Raw genomic sequence first — 17,467 nt, forward strand, 5'->3', positions numbered from 1 at the left:
ACAGAAGCATGCTGTCCCAAATGCAGAGTAGCGATTATTGGATTTTTTGTTTATATTCCGCAAAACATGCCACAAAGGGCAACTACAGAGTACTGGACGAGATGAGACTGAAAAGAGGCAGATTAATAGGAATGATGCATTCTGTTTATATGATGTATCCAACGTGATGCAACAATGCTACACCAGCCAATCAGAACACCACTCTGGCAGTGTCTGCTATAGGCGTTCAGCACACCTCATGATACTCAATATAATACCAGTAAATTAACACTGTCTACCTGGTCCAAAACAGGCAGTTCATTTGACCTTATTGTAAAGTGAAGGCACCAGCGGGAGTTTTCGTCTGCAGATGAACATGTTGTAATAGCATGACCTTCGGCGCAGTTACTTTCCGTTCCCTTTGGCTCAGGCCCACTAACTTATGCAGCAGTTAATTATCTCATGATAGTGCCCGGTGGAATGTGCATTAAGGATGCAATTAACCTGCTCTGCTCTTCCAGGACCTATTCTCTATACAACCTGTGGTCAGGTTACCTAAAACTTACACCAGTTCCAAACATTGAGCAATCGCAGTTGGCAACATTTGTGTTGCTTGTATGATTCGGACGGCACTACACACATTTTCCTCCAATCAAAGTTACGCACAGAGGTTTTGCAACAGAGTGAATTGGTTGGGCCCACTTTGTGTGACAAGGTAATAAGGAATACAGCAAAAATGTCTTGCTCCAAATTTATCCAGAACACTATTTCGTAATATTTTGAAACAAGGCAAGAGGACAGAGTAGACAAACTGATTCTCTTCTAGTGCAACTGTGAACACAAAGAAAATGTTCTTCGCTTTTCCAATGTCAAAGAAGGAACTATGTTTAATGCAAAGTCTGTTTCTTTTTAGGTCACTGTGAGGAATTCGACCATCTGCCCGGTGGGTGTACACTCACCTGGGCTTTTAAAATATTTTGAAAGAAATTCAATAATGGGCGATCAACCTCGGAAAATGTGTGTGGCTAATCTGCACACTTTTTTCTATGCTCCCCGCATGACAAACCCATAGACCTTTGTACTCTGGGGGGACACAGCCTACAGGGGCAGTCCTCTCTGTCACATTTAGTTGGAATGTGACACCCAAGAGCACATGAAGGCATCTCAAAAGGGGGAGGGCAAAACCTATTTGACTAGGCTGCCATGGCCAGCCTAGTCAAATATCAAAGGCTCCAAGGATCTGCCCTGCCCATTGTCAGTTTTGCTGGTGGGAGCGCATGGTGATGAGAGTTGATTGAAGCAGGCCTGATAGAAAAAAAAGACCCGTCTTTGATGCAGGGACCAAAACTCAATTTATTTATTTTGTCATCTGCCTTTTACTGGATTGCCACTCAGAGAAATGACATGGACTTATGTGAATAATAAATCGCTATTCTACAATGATCCAAAACCATTTTTTAATCTACTATTCTTACAGAATTATCTATATAAACTGCAAATTAGTTTTGAATCCTGCTAAATATAGCTCAGCCCTTTTTCCTCCTAACCCGATAAAAGGAGTACCACTGGAATGATAATTCAGGTGCTTTGACACAATGAGCTGGTTTGTTCTCTATATTATGGGAGACTATTGTTATTTGCAATCTGCCTGGTCACAGAGCTGACAAAGGGGACAGAAAACCCAACACATTTTTGATATGCATCAGTGTCAACCTGAAGCCAGCTCCTGCCCCTTAGTATCAAGGGCAGTGAAATATCATGTCGGATACATGTGTTTACAGTAGGCAACCCCCACAAGGGGACCCCCTTTCAGAGGGTAGAAGTATGTGATTTGATGGAGAAAGTCTGTTTTTGCCACAACTTCAAGGGAGATCTGGGCTTTGATTAGGAACCACAGAGAGCTCAATTAACCAGAGAGACCCTTTGATCCACAACAGGAAGATGGATGGAACGTATTAGTAGATGTTTTCACCCCTTTACCTTTCCTGTTGCAAAGCACTCTGGTTATGATCTCATGCATAACAGAAGATTGTTGGTGGGGACCCAGGATTGGTTCATGAAGGTTGACTGATCCTGCACCAATCACTGTGGCCCATTTGGCTTTAAAAGAGCGTTGAGCCCCTCTTTTGACAGATCATCTGAAGGCTTTGCAAGGAGTAGCAAGAAGAACTCATTTGAACACTGGCTGAAGGTGCAGTCTGCCTTACAGCTTCCACCAGTGAAGGAAGGCCAGGAGTTTCAAGAGGGAAGCAAGATCCCTCCCCTAAACATCTCCCGGAGAATAGAGGGGCATACTGAATCCAGGGGACCCTCCAGCAGCTCCAGAACCGGTGCCCAGCCAGCACAAAGCATGCCCTGCTAGGCTCTGCAAGCAAGCTTCCTAGGTGGGAAGTGCTAGAGAGTATCTGAACTGAAAGAAAGACAAGCCTGTTGCCTGCAACACTCTCCTTAGATTTGGTTCATCTGCCTTAACGGATGACACAAGCTCAGTGAAGAAGCTAGAGGGAGTGCACCAACAAGCATCCACCAGCATCCTCCTTAAGGACATTTTTTCGAGGCAGTCAAGCCTGTGGATCTGCAACTGACTGCATCCCTGAACCTTGCATGCCACAGTTTCTCAAGCATCCAAGACCTCTCGACCCGTGCTTCAGACCCACCAACCAGCACTGCGACAGCGATTCCTGACCTGAGCCGCCGTGTAGGCCAGCTTGAAGCCTTCCGTCCAGCCTTGCTCACCAAACTGCCTGCCGCCTAATACCCGCAGCGGTTTCCCATCTTGAACCCTGTCGCAGAAACTGCAAAGCGCCCTGAAACCGACTTGATGCTATCGAGCACCAAGAACTTCTACAAGCACACGGTATATTGTGGTTCTGTCCCCCTGGTCCTTCTCCGAAGGTCCTTAGTGACATTCTATGACCCATTGCTCCCCTCATATTGAAACCAAGTATCCTTCAACTTTTGAGATTAATTACTTTACCAACTACCCTCCTGTCAGTATCCAGAGTGCATCCCTTCTTCTTCTAGAGACCTGTCTGTCCTCTCCATTCTTTTACAGGGTAGTTTGCATTTTGTAGTGTGCTAGAACTGTCTGTTGAATAATAATAAAGTAGATATTTCTAAACAACCTTGACCAGACAGTCCCTTTCATCATTGGGTAATAATTGTATTTCCACTGTGTTGCAACTAACCAATGATCCACAACCTTGCAGAGATAAGCCTGCCGTTCCGTCCACGTTACCAACATTGGACAAGGAGGTTTATAATTGACTTGTGTTTCTAATCTGTTTGGATCCCTTCTGGTGGACTAGAGGTGTGGGGCTGATTGATGGTTTAGAAACCGATATTCATCCCTGGACCATTGGTGCCCTGGAAGTTGCCCACAGTCACATTGCAATGAGAATGAACACAAAATCATATTGCTTGATTTTGGCCACAATGCTCAATTATTTGGACCTGATTTACAAAAAATGTGTTACATGGGACTTTACCATGTGACATTTTTAAAAAAAATCAGGGCCTTTATCTAGTGTGGATTGGGACAAAACCTGTTCGCTCAATTTCCTATTACACAACAAGCAAAGCTGGTGTAAATATTTTTTTCTCCATTTCTCCAGCAATGCAAAGTGCTGCTGGATGCATATTCTCAGTCTCGCTTCAAATCCCAAGACCCCCCCCACCCAGAGTTCAGGAGTATTCCCGACCATCTGATGTTCCAACGTGTGCTAAAGACATGGCTCTTCCTAGCACTGGCGATTGGGCTGGCTTTCGCCAGATCCGAGATCCGGCACCAGCGCTGGGGAGCTGGGGGGGGAGAAAAAAGAAATCGTCCGCAAGCAAACTATAACTTCGTCTGGTGACCCTGTACAAGGGGTCACAAGAGAAAGTTCTCAGCCATGACCCAGTTTGTTCATTTATTTATTCAATGTTTCTCAGATACATTGACCCGGATTATTTATTTATGCAATGTTTGTCGGATACCTGTATCCGACAAACATTGCATAAATAAAGAAATATACAGGTATCCGACAAACATTGCATGAATAAATAAGTACCCCTATTGACATTGAAACTATCACATACAATGCTGCCACCCAACTGCTTTCAGTGGGGAGCTGCAGGAGCTGTGGCGGGTGTGGTTCAAGTAAAGGAAAACGTTGCTTATCACGAACAGAAATCACCCTGTTTGAATAGTACCCATGGGGGAGTTTTTTTTAATGAAATGGGCTGCACAGTGTGCATTTTCAAGAATATTTACTCAGTAACACTGATCAAAACTATTACCTGCATAGTGAAGTAACTCATCACCAGTGCCATGGAAGTGGTTTAACGTGGAATTGATATATAGTTTGGAAAAGAAGCAGCATGAAAGAACTAGCGCCGCTTTAAACGATTATTTTGGAAGTTTTCTTTGATAGGAGGTCAACTGCCAGCACCGCCCCTCTTAACCCCGCCTCCTCAGGCACCGCCCGTCCCGCCACCCCCCCCCCCCCCCCGCACCCACAACTCTGCCCCACCCCGCCCCTTGTGGGATCCCCACCAATTTTCTTCCATTTCCACCACTGTCTTTTCCAACGCATCAGGCATCTTCATTTCATCCTTCCAATGCTGGATGCAGCGCCAAGACAACACTTCAGTGAGGTATGCCTCGCTCTGCGAATACTCCTTCTAATAAGTATAATGATAATGCTAATAATAATGGTGACCCTTAATATAGAAAACCCACCAGCTCATTCTGTCAAAGCACCTGAATTATCATTCCAGTGGTACTCCTTTTATCAGGCTAGGAGGAAAAAATGCCGAGTTATCTTTAGCAGGATTCGAAAATGTTTTGGGTCATTGTCGAATAGTGATTTTTTATTCACATAAATCCACGTCATTTCTTTGAGTGGCAATCCAGTAAAAGGCAGATGACAAAATAAATAAGTTGGGAATTGCTCCCTGCACCAAAGACGGGACTTTTTTTTTTATCGGGCTCGCGCTGTAATGGCACGTCGTCTATGTAGAGCAAAATAGAGTTAGAATGAATGCTCCAGGAAGCCTGACAGGCCGTTTAACAAGGTGTCCAACATCCCATTTCCTGTACACTTCCTCTCTCCTTAATCCCTTTATTCGAAGCTCACTCAGGAGTAAGCGCGTGTGAAATTGAGGGCTCTGCAACACACAGCGCAGTGCACCCGCTCCCAGGAACCGAGTGCCTCGGCGGCGTGCTCCCTGCGAGCCACGCCGGAGCAAAACCTGCTTTAATCAAACTGCCTGTTCTCTTTGATCAAGGGCATCAGGGCCCTCACTGTCAATGGGAGGAAAAGCTCCCCATTTCTCCACTTTCATCCAAGCAGTGCACCACAAGCAGTGATTCTTTATTGTTTTATATATTGTGTTACAGTTCATTACGAACTTTTCTCAACATTACCATAAAACAACAGAAAGTAAAATATACACATAATTATAAACAGTCATTTTAAACATTCATTTTAAAAGTTTTTCTTAAAAAGATTAGCATAAGGCCAGGATAAAGGGAAAATTCAGAGTTGTATATGCATCTTCTGTACGTACACACGCGCAGACACACACACATACACGCATACACACACGCATACAAACACACGTAAGCACACACACAAACGCATGCACACAAAAACACGCAAGCAAACACACAAACGCATGCACACACAGATCAGCACATACACCCATGCAAGCACACACACACACAAGCACACACACACAAATGCATGGACGCACCCACCCACACACACCTGAATACACACATGTACACAAACACATGCAAGCATACTGCACACACACACACACACACACACATGCACACACGAGCAAATACACCCATGGATGCACACACCTGATTACACACACACACACACCCACCCACGCACAACTGCCCGCACACATACAGAAATGAGGACATGCAAATGTAGAGTACTCTACTTAGCAGGTCAGAAGATCCACACCTTATTATGGGTAAAGCCCACTATTATGCATGAGAGTCGACGTAGCGGGTGACAGCAATGAAACAAATATTGTTCCTAAACAACCAAAGTGCTAGTTGGCTAGAACACTAAATTTATCCCAGACATTATTTTAGTGGGATAATCTAATGGTCCTGACAAATAAATGCAGTGAAATAAATTCAACTATCGCGCAATAACTCTGAAATGTGCGTAACAAAAGAACAGGAGCCCTCCCTCCTATATTATCTGACTGAAAATCCATTATATTTTTCAAAAAGGTTCTGAAGGACAGAGTCCAACGGGGCCCTTGTAAATCTGTGTCTTTATCAAACAATTCATCTGTTCGACTATGTTGACAAAAAACTATGATGAATGCAATGATCCAACCTATTGTTTCAGCTGGCATTCATGGCCTGCAAGTAACATATTCAGATTGTGAAATCCCCAAATTCCCCAAACTTGGAGAATGGAACACCCTGAAGACTTTCACCCGGATCAGGGAATGGAAAGCAAATTTGTTGGAATATAGACTGACTACATGGATTTAAATTCAGACCAAGAGTGCCATGTCTGTGGTTGATGCCACCTTTGCTCCTTCTGCAGACATCTTCAGGTGGGCTGACAGGTCCTAGTGCACGTTGATATGAAACAAATCAATGCCTCTGAAGCATGTTGCCAATCCCAAAATCCTAATCCCTAAAGATCTACCTTCCCTGGCTGCCCTCTTTATCCGGAACTATAACACATCTGATTCAACGCTACATTGCTTCCCTTTTTACTTTCACAACTGAACTCACATGAAAATAAATTGATCTTCAGGAGTCGATAATACAGGGGATTGTGGAACGACATTGACGATGAGACTACGGTCCAAGCTAAGGTGCAGCGCAATGCGAACGTTGCTTAATGCAGGGGGCGGTGCTGTTACCGTCAGTATCGGCTCACCGGACTGTATATCATCATCATTAGCACCCACGAACACCAGCGTTCTGATGCCTGAATTTAAATTAAAAAATAAAACGTACCCGATATATCTCCGACGTCGTTGTCCTCTATGAGGTGCATTTGCTAGGTTGATGATGGTGACATAATAACGCCGGAAAAGGCGCTTAACTAGAGCAGATCAGCATTGGAGACATGTCAGGTACGTATTTTTTTCTCCATTTTTTAAATTGGAAGAAAGATATTGAAGTCCTGTATTCACGGGTGCTGATGTGGCTGTTGGCGGGGCAGCACACCTGGCAAAAGTGGGTTGGAGCATCAGGGACGCAGCACAATGGCTGCTCGGGAACCCAGGCTTGTACTAGGGAATACAGCCCGCATTCCGAAGAGCCTGATTGGCTGCACGAACCAAACAGGGTGCTAATGCTATATAATGTTTAAAGAATTTAGCAATGGCTATACTGCAGGATTATACGTTTGCAATGTTGCCATTACGTAGATTAGACATTTGTTTTAACAAAACCAAACAAATACATTGGGCCTCATTACAACTCAGGCGTTAAGGGTTAACGCCGTCGTTAACCCTTTACGCCTGATTCCGATTTTAACGGCTGCTTTTAGCAGCCGTTAAAATCCATGGCGCTAAACCGCCTTGGTGCTAATTACGCCACCGTAATTTACGGTGGCGTAATTAGCGCCTTCCCCACTCCCATTATGCTCTATGGGGCAAAAATGGGAATGGGGAAGGGTAAAATGGGAAATGGGGATTTACCGCCCCACTCACCTTGGAATGGGGCGGTAAATCCGCCATCCACCATGGTGTAAACATAGTTTACACCATAGTGGTAAAGTTGGCGTACTTACCGCCTGGGTCGTAATGACCCCCATTGACATGGGGGCCTTCAACAAGTGTCCCCGGAGCACTACCACCAGGTGCAGAATGGGGGCTGGTGGATTATTGCTATTAGCATCCCAGTTTACAAACCAGGTTGCTCAGAGCCCTGATTTCGTCTTAAACGTTGAGCTGCAAATTGCGCTCCACCTGTTGAAGCAGCAAGGAGGCGAGGTGGCGGCATCTGTCCAGGCGAGTAGGGCTGGGGGGTTGTCGATGCTGGGGGAGTAGTGGGCCCAGTGAGATTGCACAGGGCTGTGGGAAAGCAGGCGTGCAGGTGCGCAAAGCTAGCAGCTTGCTCCGAACCCGGGTAGAATTGTTACATTCAGTCAGGGTTTGGAGCAACCTGATTGGCTTCAGCACCTGCAAAGAGAGCTAATTGTTGATTGGTACTTGCAAGATCTGCAGTTTTGCTTTTTACTGTAATGTTATGAATGTGATGAAGTTTTGATAAATAATGACCAGAAGGAGCATGAGTAGTGTACAGTTTATAGTGATAAATAACATTAGAACACTGGAATGTTGGCAGTTCCATTGCAGAAAATGGATTGACAAATGGTAATGTATTGTTTAATAAGCACCCGGGTGGGAGCAATCAGCTCCCTTCAACTGTTGGCCCAATCTCATGATCTCAGTCCAAGTTCGAAGCAAGGTGAAACCTGCACACATCAGCAATGCCATTTCCTCTCAATCCCTGCTAACATGACCCTATGCCCCCATCTCCTGCCCACCTACTGCTGATTAGAGTCCCTTTACCACTCTCCCCACACTTCTCCACCCCCCACCCTCCTTTCTTTTGCTGGTTTGCCATTGTCTGCTACTGCTCTGCCACTGCTATCATGGCAGTAATGAAAATAGAAAAGGGTCAACTGGCAGTCCCCATGACCCTTTTCCCTCTGGCGGCCATTTTATTTTGAAGTCCCTTATATTTTTCAACTCACAAAACGACTACCGTGCCATTTCACAAGGTAAAAAAGAAAGTCATTAGCATACCACGAGATGGTCGAGGGGTGCTAATAGCAATCATACTCCTCCTGCGGGTCTCATCTGTGTAATGGTGCCGGGGCCTGCCGTTAGGGGGCTTTGGGAACCCTCATTTCTGTCTGGACTATAACTTGGGCTATGGGCCGTATCTGGGGGTGAGGCCTATGGGGCAGGGTATTATTAATTAAATAGAGTCTTAAGCTGTATTATTATGTCATCGTTGCTGATAAATATTGACTAGGTAGAGAGTCTTGACAGGAACTGTAATTTAATCAATTGTTAATACATAATGGTTTTGAGAGCATGGTCTTCATTGCTTCCAACATCTAGCACCCAAAAATTGGAATGCCCTGCCCACAGCACTCAGAAACGAAGAATCCTACACAGTCTTTTCCGTAAAGCGCTTAAAACTAAACTCTTCAACTAATTATGTGCGTTAGACCTCGCGGCACTCCTCTGTTATGTTAAACAGCTCATTTCTAACAACTGCCTCTGCAGCTTACTCGGCTCCACTGTAACCACGGACCCATCATGTTATCTTGTTCCACAGTAACCAAGGAACTTGTTAATTTTTCCTGTTTCCTGTTGTTATTATTGTCTGCATTGTCATTACTCTGTACCCATCTCGGAACTAAGTAAGCCTACTGTAACAGCGCCACGATACCCAGGGCCGTTTGTGCGCTTTATACATTCAAATAAATAAATAAATAAATGGCACTGTAAAGTAACTATTTTTTAATAGTTAATTAAGCATTAAAACATCACCTGTGGGCTGTGCCAGATGATAATAAGACACCCCCTGATCAAGTGGGATGACCAGCCACCCTCTGTGTTAAAACAATTTTCATTTGGAAAAACACATTCATAGCACAAACAGGTTTGCTAGAATAACAAAGAAAGCAAATATGGCCACCATGGATACTAGAAAAGGGAGATTTTTCTAAAAATAAAAAAAACACGCTTTCTATTTCATGGGGGAAAGCAAGAGGGAGAAAGACGGAGCTGGAATCACGCAAACAACTTGCGGTATGTTCACAGCGAGAAGGGGCTGGTAAACGGGAGCTGCTGGCAAAAGCGACTGCTGGGATGCTGAGAACGTGGGTTTATTTCAGCAGCTATAGCCTGTCTTTAAAGATTGATTGTCCAAAACGCACATCCAGTGTTCTAATTACCAGCACATCATCATCAAGCTAAATTGTGATGGCATACATTGTTGTTTAAATGTGTAGACTGGGTGCAGATTGTTGAGTTTTATTATGATGCAATCAATTTTTTTGTGCATGATGACTAAACGTAGAACTTGAGCTGCATTGTGATGTCATCAAATAATGACGATACATGAGCAGAAGTCAGGCCTTATGTTGTGATTTCATCACTTCCTTGCAAATAATCAGCTAGAAAATAATCCTCAATTGCATTTTGATTTTATTAAAACGTGATTACATCTTAAAATTATGACTTTTCATTACAGGGAACCACAAAGCCAAGGAAGGGTACGGTTTTAACATTCAAACCAGATGTTTTACAGATATCTTTATGACATCAGTTTGACTATCTATAAAAACAAGCTAATTCTATTTTAAGAAACGATGCTGGCAAAAGGAACCCTTGGCTTAAGAAGTTAAGTTACTAGAGTACCAACCCTGGTGCCATCACAATGCCCCTTACATTTTCAGCTGCACTCTGGCTTCATGGCTGCCATTTTGAATTGGCAGCCATTTTGTGCATGGATGCATTACACCCCTCTAATGTCACTTCAGGCAGCCACACTTTATGCAATTAAATATATGTTTTCAACTCATGCACAAAAACTATCTCACCATATTTTTAGTGCAATAAAAATTGATATAGTACACGACCACAGATATACCCTGCGCACGCAGATGTTATAAATAACATTACATGTTTAAAATAACGTTTTATGGAATTGATTGTACCTCAAAGCTGTACCCTGCAAGGACCTCGCTCAATTTTAATTCACATTATTCTACTGTTGTCAACAAGCACATTTTCCTATAAGAAAAACACCCCAATGCTACCGGCTTAAATATGATGCCACCTCGCCAATAGGCAGAGGCAGCCGATCGGAATCGTTGATGTGAAGGAGAGGCTTGTGAGAAGCGTTCGCTCAGCACAAAAAGACAAATATTTCTCCTCAGAAAATATCAATAATATTGAAGGAGATGGTTTCAGGTGATGAGTACAAATTGTGCAGAACACCCCGAGCGAGGCAGCCAACCGGCGCGCGCCTGCATCTCCTCCTTGCGCATTTGTCTACTAAATAGTTGAACAAACACACTTATTTCCGGGGAAGGTTCCCATTCTGCAGTGTGCGCACCAGCACATCTCCAAGCGGGGGGCGGAGAGTTTATAATAAATACATGCAGCTAAAAGGCCTGTGTTCATTTTCCTTGCTGAAGGTCCTTCAGTGTAAGCATCTTGGTAGGGAATGAAGAGGGTTCAGGGTGGGGCGAAGGCTCACAAATGGGCTCTCCTTTGCTGGGGGCCAGGGGCGTTGCTAGGGGGGGGCTAAGAGGGCTATAGCCCCTGATCTTTTGGTTGTAGCCCCGGATAGAATCTCAGGAGCTACAGCCAAAAGGCTAGCTAGCCCCCAGTCCCGACAGTTCCGACATCAGCGTAGCCCTGGGTCTTTTCCAGACCTAGCAACTCCCCTGCTGGGGGCAGTTGGTGAAATCCATAGTCAAGTATAGAACTTCACTAAGCCGTGTGGCATAGCACAACATTTGGGGTATCCCTGCTGGCCATGCTGAGGGGGGCCCCCAACCTCAGCGCTGCATCAAATTGCGGGTCACGCCTCACTCTGGGCCACCTAGATTACCACGCTTGTGCAATACACATGAACATGCTGCTGCAGGTGTACACTGCGTACTGCACTAGGAGAAAGATATATATGTGTGTTTTAATGCATTATACAGCAAATCTTCTGAGAAAATTGGCTAAAAAGCGAGAGAATTTGCAATTGTTTTGTAGGGTAACACCAATCCAAATATCCAAAATATGCAAGTCACCACCAGGAACATTAATGCTTTAATTAATGTAATGCTTTGCTTTTAAAAATGCCATGCCAGGGATTGTCCACCAGGGGGCACAGAGATGTGCTGATCGCTCTGTGCTGCTCCATCACCGTCGGGTCTAAAATGGTCCTGAGCCCCCCCTATAAACCTCTGTACGGACGAACAGAAGACCCCATTCGCTGACTCAACCCCTTGTGCACAATCAGGGGAAGTCTTGCACCGGGACTTCAAGGAACGCCAAAGCGATTCCCCACAGAACGTCGACCTGGAGACGCCAACTTTGCGGAGCTGTCCCTCAGCTCCAGTGCCAAACAGAGTAAGACTGCAGCGGGGCGGGCCGTGAAGGACGGTGAGTGACCAACCCTCATCCCATCCTAACGAGGCCCTTTGGAAGGCTCTGGTCCAGGCCCCTGGGAGCCCACAGGCTAGAGGACACCAGAGCTGCCTGGGATCCTGAGGCAGTGCACCATGTCGGCGAGGCCCCCAGGGGTGCGGCCCATGTGACATGCTCCTCACAACTTCAGGGGACTGCAGCGGGGTCGAAACCCACAATCCCCCCATCCCAACCCGAGCTAGAGTGAAGAAAGCTCTTGGACCCCCGCTACCCAGGGCACAGGGAGGACATCTTGAAATAAACCAGCAATGAGGGTTGCCTGTGGAGACGTCCCGGGAGAAACCACATTGCCGCAGACTTGCTCACTAACCCCAGCAAATCACCAGAATGGGGCCTAGGACTGGTCCCAGAGATCTCCACGGTGTTGGAACCACATGGTGCGGCCCCCAATAGGTGGAAGGGAGGACATGGTCCCTCGTGGGGAGAAGGAGGAAGCTATCCTGTGGACCACAGAAAGAATTGGGCCTGGGGATCAAGAAGGAAACACAAGCAGAGCCTGACCACCGAGACTGCTAGGAAGTAAGAAGGGGCTGCCCAACTCTGTTCCTGCCCATGCACTAGATTCTGAGTGAGGACCCCGGCACCCCAGACGGATACCTCCAACATTGGCGCCCCACCAGCGACCGCGTGAGCACACCACAAGGCCACAACAAGTGGGGTAAACACTCCAAGGGTACCGCTATGCTAGCCAGAAGCACAAACCCACCAGCGCACAAACCTACGCTGCTACATCAGGCCACAACAAATCTCTGGCAATCCCAGTGCCCATGACAAACCGCACACAGTCCAACCCTGCCTGGGAATTGCCCCCCCCTACATATCTATCTAGTCTGGATGAGCTGGCGGGTGGCCCTACAGGAATTTCACTATCAGGAAGGCCCGGCGCAACCAGTAGACACGACTGTCAGGGAGATGGCGGACCTGGCAGACAACATCATTTTTACGAAAAAAGACAATGTAGCATTGATGCAAGACATCAGGTGAATGCTGGACGACATAGGGCATAGACTGAAAAAGATGGACCAACGAGTGGACAAGATAGACAAAAGAGTGGACAAGATGTAAGACAGAATCCAGGATTTGGGGTCTAGTCAATCCTCAGTGGATATTCTGGAAGCTCAAATAGACACCTGACTGTCAGCCCTAGAGAAGAGGGACGAGGAGAAAGCCCTCAAAATGGATGACTTTGAGAACAGGGAGCGGAGGAACAACCACAGGTTTTTCGGTCTTCCAGAGGTGGAGGGAGAGACATAGAGAGACAGCTGCCATGCCCTCAAAGAGTTAGTCCGCTTACTGTTTGGTGATCGAGCAATGAACAAACCCACCATAAACAGAGCACACAGTGTTGGTGGTAGAGCTGGAGGTTCCCGATCTGTCCTTGTTCACTTCCATTACTATGCAGAAAAAGTGAAGATCGTAGAGGAAGCCAGGAAGTCCTCCTCCACCACATACAACAATGCAGTAATCTCAATCTTCCAGGACCTCTCCTCATTCGCCCTGGCCAGAAGGCAGATTTGTGCCCCGTTGACACAATGGCTAAGAGAAAAGGTGATACGCTATCGGTGGGGCTACCCTTTCTCATTGACTTTTGAATACATGGGTCAGCAAGCCAAGCTGATCTCCAAAGAATATATTAAACAAGCATTCCAGGAACATACGGAAAGATCGAGTGGACAAAGACAACCCTCTGGGGAGGCCACCGAAGGGGAAGCAGAGAGAGGGTCCCCGAGTACAGGAGAACGGTCCATGGCACGAAGAAATTCACGAAACTGAACACCCCACTGCCCCATGATGGCATCTGATTTAGACACAGGAAAAACCAATCTTATGACTGTACCGGAGTGTCCAACCTCAGGGGGAGTCAAAGAAAGGGCGAAGGAGGAGCATATCTCCCTTCTTTGTGGTGACCCAGGGGTGCCACGGAGGGGGCAAGGGTGTAGATGGGGAGGTGGGATCCTTCTGCCATGGGGGGACATGACTTGAATGAGGGGTATGGGAAGGTGGATAATCTCCCCAGAGCAACCGGGGGGCCTCAACATATAGAGCACGTATGAGGATTGGCCCGGGATGACCGGTGGTGGTTCAGTCAGGTACCAGAAATGGATGAGGGACCTGAATGGATGCCGGGGGAGGGAGGTATGGGGAAACCATTAGGGGAGTTGGGGAAGGTGGGTGCGAGGGGGGTGGGTGGACCTGGGCTCTAACAAGACATGGGAGGTGGGGGAAAGGGCAGAGGTTCTAGCGGGTCTAGGTGTTACGGGGGTTTACAGTTCTGGTGGTTTTATGCTTTTAGCAAAGTTTATATTCAGGCCTGCAAGCAGTAGTGGACATACCAAGGGTCGAGAGAGGAATTCTCAATGTGCATACAAAAGGATCTTGTTTTCTAAGCCCTAATTGCTAACGTATTGCCAGCCCTGGTGGTGGGCTCTCTAAACGCGAAAGGAGTCAACTCTCCAACGAAAAGATTGCTTCTGGCCCGTGAATTCTCCCGAGCTAAGCTTGACCTGCTCTTTCTCCAGGAAATGCACTGGGTGAGGGGGAAGGAACCAGCACTCCAAGGGGGAAGGATAGGGCACGTCCACCGGGCCTCATTCATGTAAAAAAAGAGAGGGTTAGCCATTCTCATGTCAAACAGTTTGGGTTCGAGGTGGAAGCTACACTGCGGGACTCGGAGGGCCACTACCGGATCCTTATAGGAGGTATTAGGGTGAACCCTCTGACACTGGGAGTGATCTACTGCCCGAATGAAGGCCTCATAGCCTTTTGGGAAAAGGTTAGGGACAAGCTGCAACTTTTCGTGAGGGGCCCCCTGGTGTTAGGGGGAGACTTAAATATGGTACTGGAACCCCGCTAAAGACAGGAAGAAAATGGGCACACAGAGACCACCCAAGCTTGGTGTGGACAGAGAGCCGGTATTGCCTTTGGAGCAGGCGGCAGGCCAGTTTGTCAGAGGATGTACGGAAAGCATGCCATTTCCTCTCAGCCACCCTGCACTTGAGTTTCAGGGTGACGAGGACTGAGTCATACCAGGAGTTGCACTTGGCTTTGGGCTTCAAGCGGATCCTCATGACAGGGGCAAGAACATCAAGAGTATCAGATATAGGTGAGTGGAGCAAAGAGAGGGCTGTGTCAGGGTGTGAGTCAGCCAAAGGGTGGCAGGGGGAGAGAAAGTGACGGCGAACAACTCAAATGACACAGGCTTCATGGGTCGGATAACCGAGTATGTATGTGGCAGTGCTGGAGTAGGCTTGGCCTGAAGGGTGGAGAGAGTGAGCTGGGAGGAAAGGAGAAAGTGATCACTCCAGGAGAGAAGAGTGGTGAGAGGGATAGAAAGGGAAAAGTCAGAAGAGATCAGAACATCCAGCGTGTGCCCTGCAAACTGAGTCAGGCCAGAGGGGAGAATAGAAAGGGAGAGAGAGTCACAGAGGTTGCAAAAGAGTCCAGAGGAAGAAAGAGAAGCATCCAGGTGGATGTGAAAGTCTCCAAGAAGGAGTTGAGCGGTCGAGACCAGGAGGGAAGAGGAGAGGTCCGTCCACTCAGAGAGGAAGGAGGAGATCTGACCAGGTGGCCGATAGATGGTAACCACAGTAAGAGAGTGGCTAGGGGAGAGAGAGAGCCTGCAGATGAGGAATTCAAAAGAGGAGTAGGCCTGCGTGGGAATGAAAGAGGCAGGAATCCACTAATGGAAGATCAGGGCTACACCCCCTCCAGAACGATTGGACTTGGGTGCGGAGAGGATCTTGTAGCCATCAGGAAGGAGCGTGTCAAAGCTTGTGACAGAGCTAGCCGTGAACGATGTCTCAGTGAGACCGAGGACATCAAGGTCAAGTTCCTCAAGGAGGCGGCAGATGTCAGCGGAGTGTTTGACGGCAGAGCGAGAGTTGAGAGTGGTAATGTGGAGAAGGTTGCCGTCCTTGAAATACTTCCCGGGAGGGGTACAGATCAGAAGTACACCCTGCGGAGGTGTAGAAGAAGCCAGGGTGGGGCAGAAGAGGAAGGAAGAGAGGGCAAAGTAGCCAAGGAGGTGACTGCAGGGGGAGGAAAGGGGGCCGTGGAGGGAAGGGAGGGGACAGCAAGAGAAGAAAGGAAATTAATGAGGCACAGGAAGCATCTTTATAATCTCCATGAGTGACTCCATAGATGCAAGGGGCAACAGGTATCGCTTCACGAATACCGGAGCCATCCCAGGGTCCATTAGTATGGAGGTGGAATGTATCCCGGTGCAACCGCAGTCGTGCGATTCCACGGCAAAAATCTCTTGAAACTCCAAAAACACCAGTTTCAGCTTCTGCTTTTGCTTCTCGGTCTCACGGGCATCAGCGAGGTTGATTTGTTCCTCAATCATCTGCCTGAAGCCTGGCAAGACCTCGGGTTTTGCAATTTCTGCGGTATCCTCGAGTTGCGTGGAGAGATCTCTTGTTCTGATGTTGGCCTGGAAATGAGGTTTCAAGGAGGGGAGGCAGTCACTGTTGACTAGAAATACCAACTTATCCTTCCCGATGTCACAGGTTACCTCTTCCCCACATAAGGGCAGAAGAGTACACCAAGAACATCCCTCCTTGCAGGATGAAAATCTTTTCCTGAGGTATGTCATCATCACAAAGGTAACAGCAATTTGGAATTTGTCCCACGATCTCATTCCCTAAGTCAAAAGAAAAATGTTGCTTTTACAAGGGGGGTTGTCCTACCCTCTATGGATCTTAGGGGTGCGCAGGGTGGATTCAGTGCACATTGGTTTTAGACCCTTATGGGTGCCCGTGCAGTTTGGGCAACCGTTGGAGGAAAAAGCATGCTTGCTGCTGTCAAACAGATAACTCTAATACAGTAATAATGTACAAAATTCCAATTCTTTTATACAAAATGTGCAGCTTTTTATTAATTTAGCTGATGCTTATTTTCTTTGTGCAAAGCATTTTAGTAGATTTTTTTATATATGACAATCTATAATATCCATTGTGGAACACAGAAGCATAGTTAAACATTCACTATGACATCAATGTAAAAGTCAAAGGCATGGTAAATACAGCATTCATTTGTACATTTTAACTGGCAGTTTGTTAGTGAGAAAAAATGTTTCATGCCAATGAGTGTAGAAAACCCAGGATAAAAGTTCAGATGGAGGAGACGTTTGAAATCAGTCTCCTATGCCCGGCTAAAGTCTGACCTCATATATGGTCAAAGGAAAAATGTTGGGCATCAACCGCCGTTCCAATAAAGGTGTCTGAGGAAAACCTCTGTAAATGGGTTGGAGCACTATACAGGGCACCGAGCGCCCGGG

Source organism: Ambystoma mexicanum, chromosome 9, assembly GCF_040938575.1.
Source record: "Ambystoma mexicanum isolate Mex_15411 chromosome 9, UKY_AmexF1_1, whole genome shotgun sequence".
Taxonomy (NCBI): Eukaryota; Metazoa; Chordata; class Amphibia; order Caudata; family Ambystomatidae; genus Ambystoma; species Ambystoma mexicanum.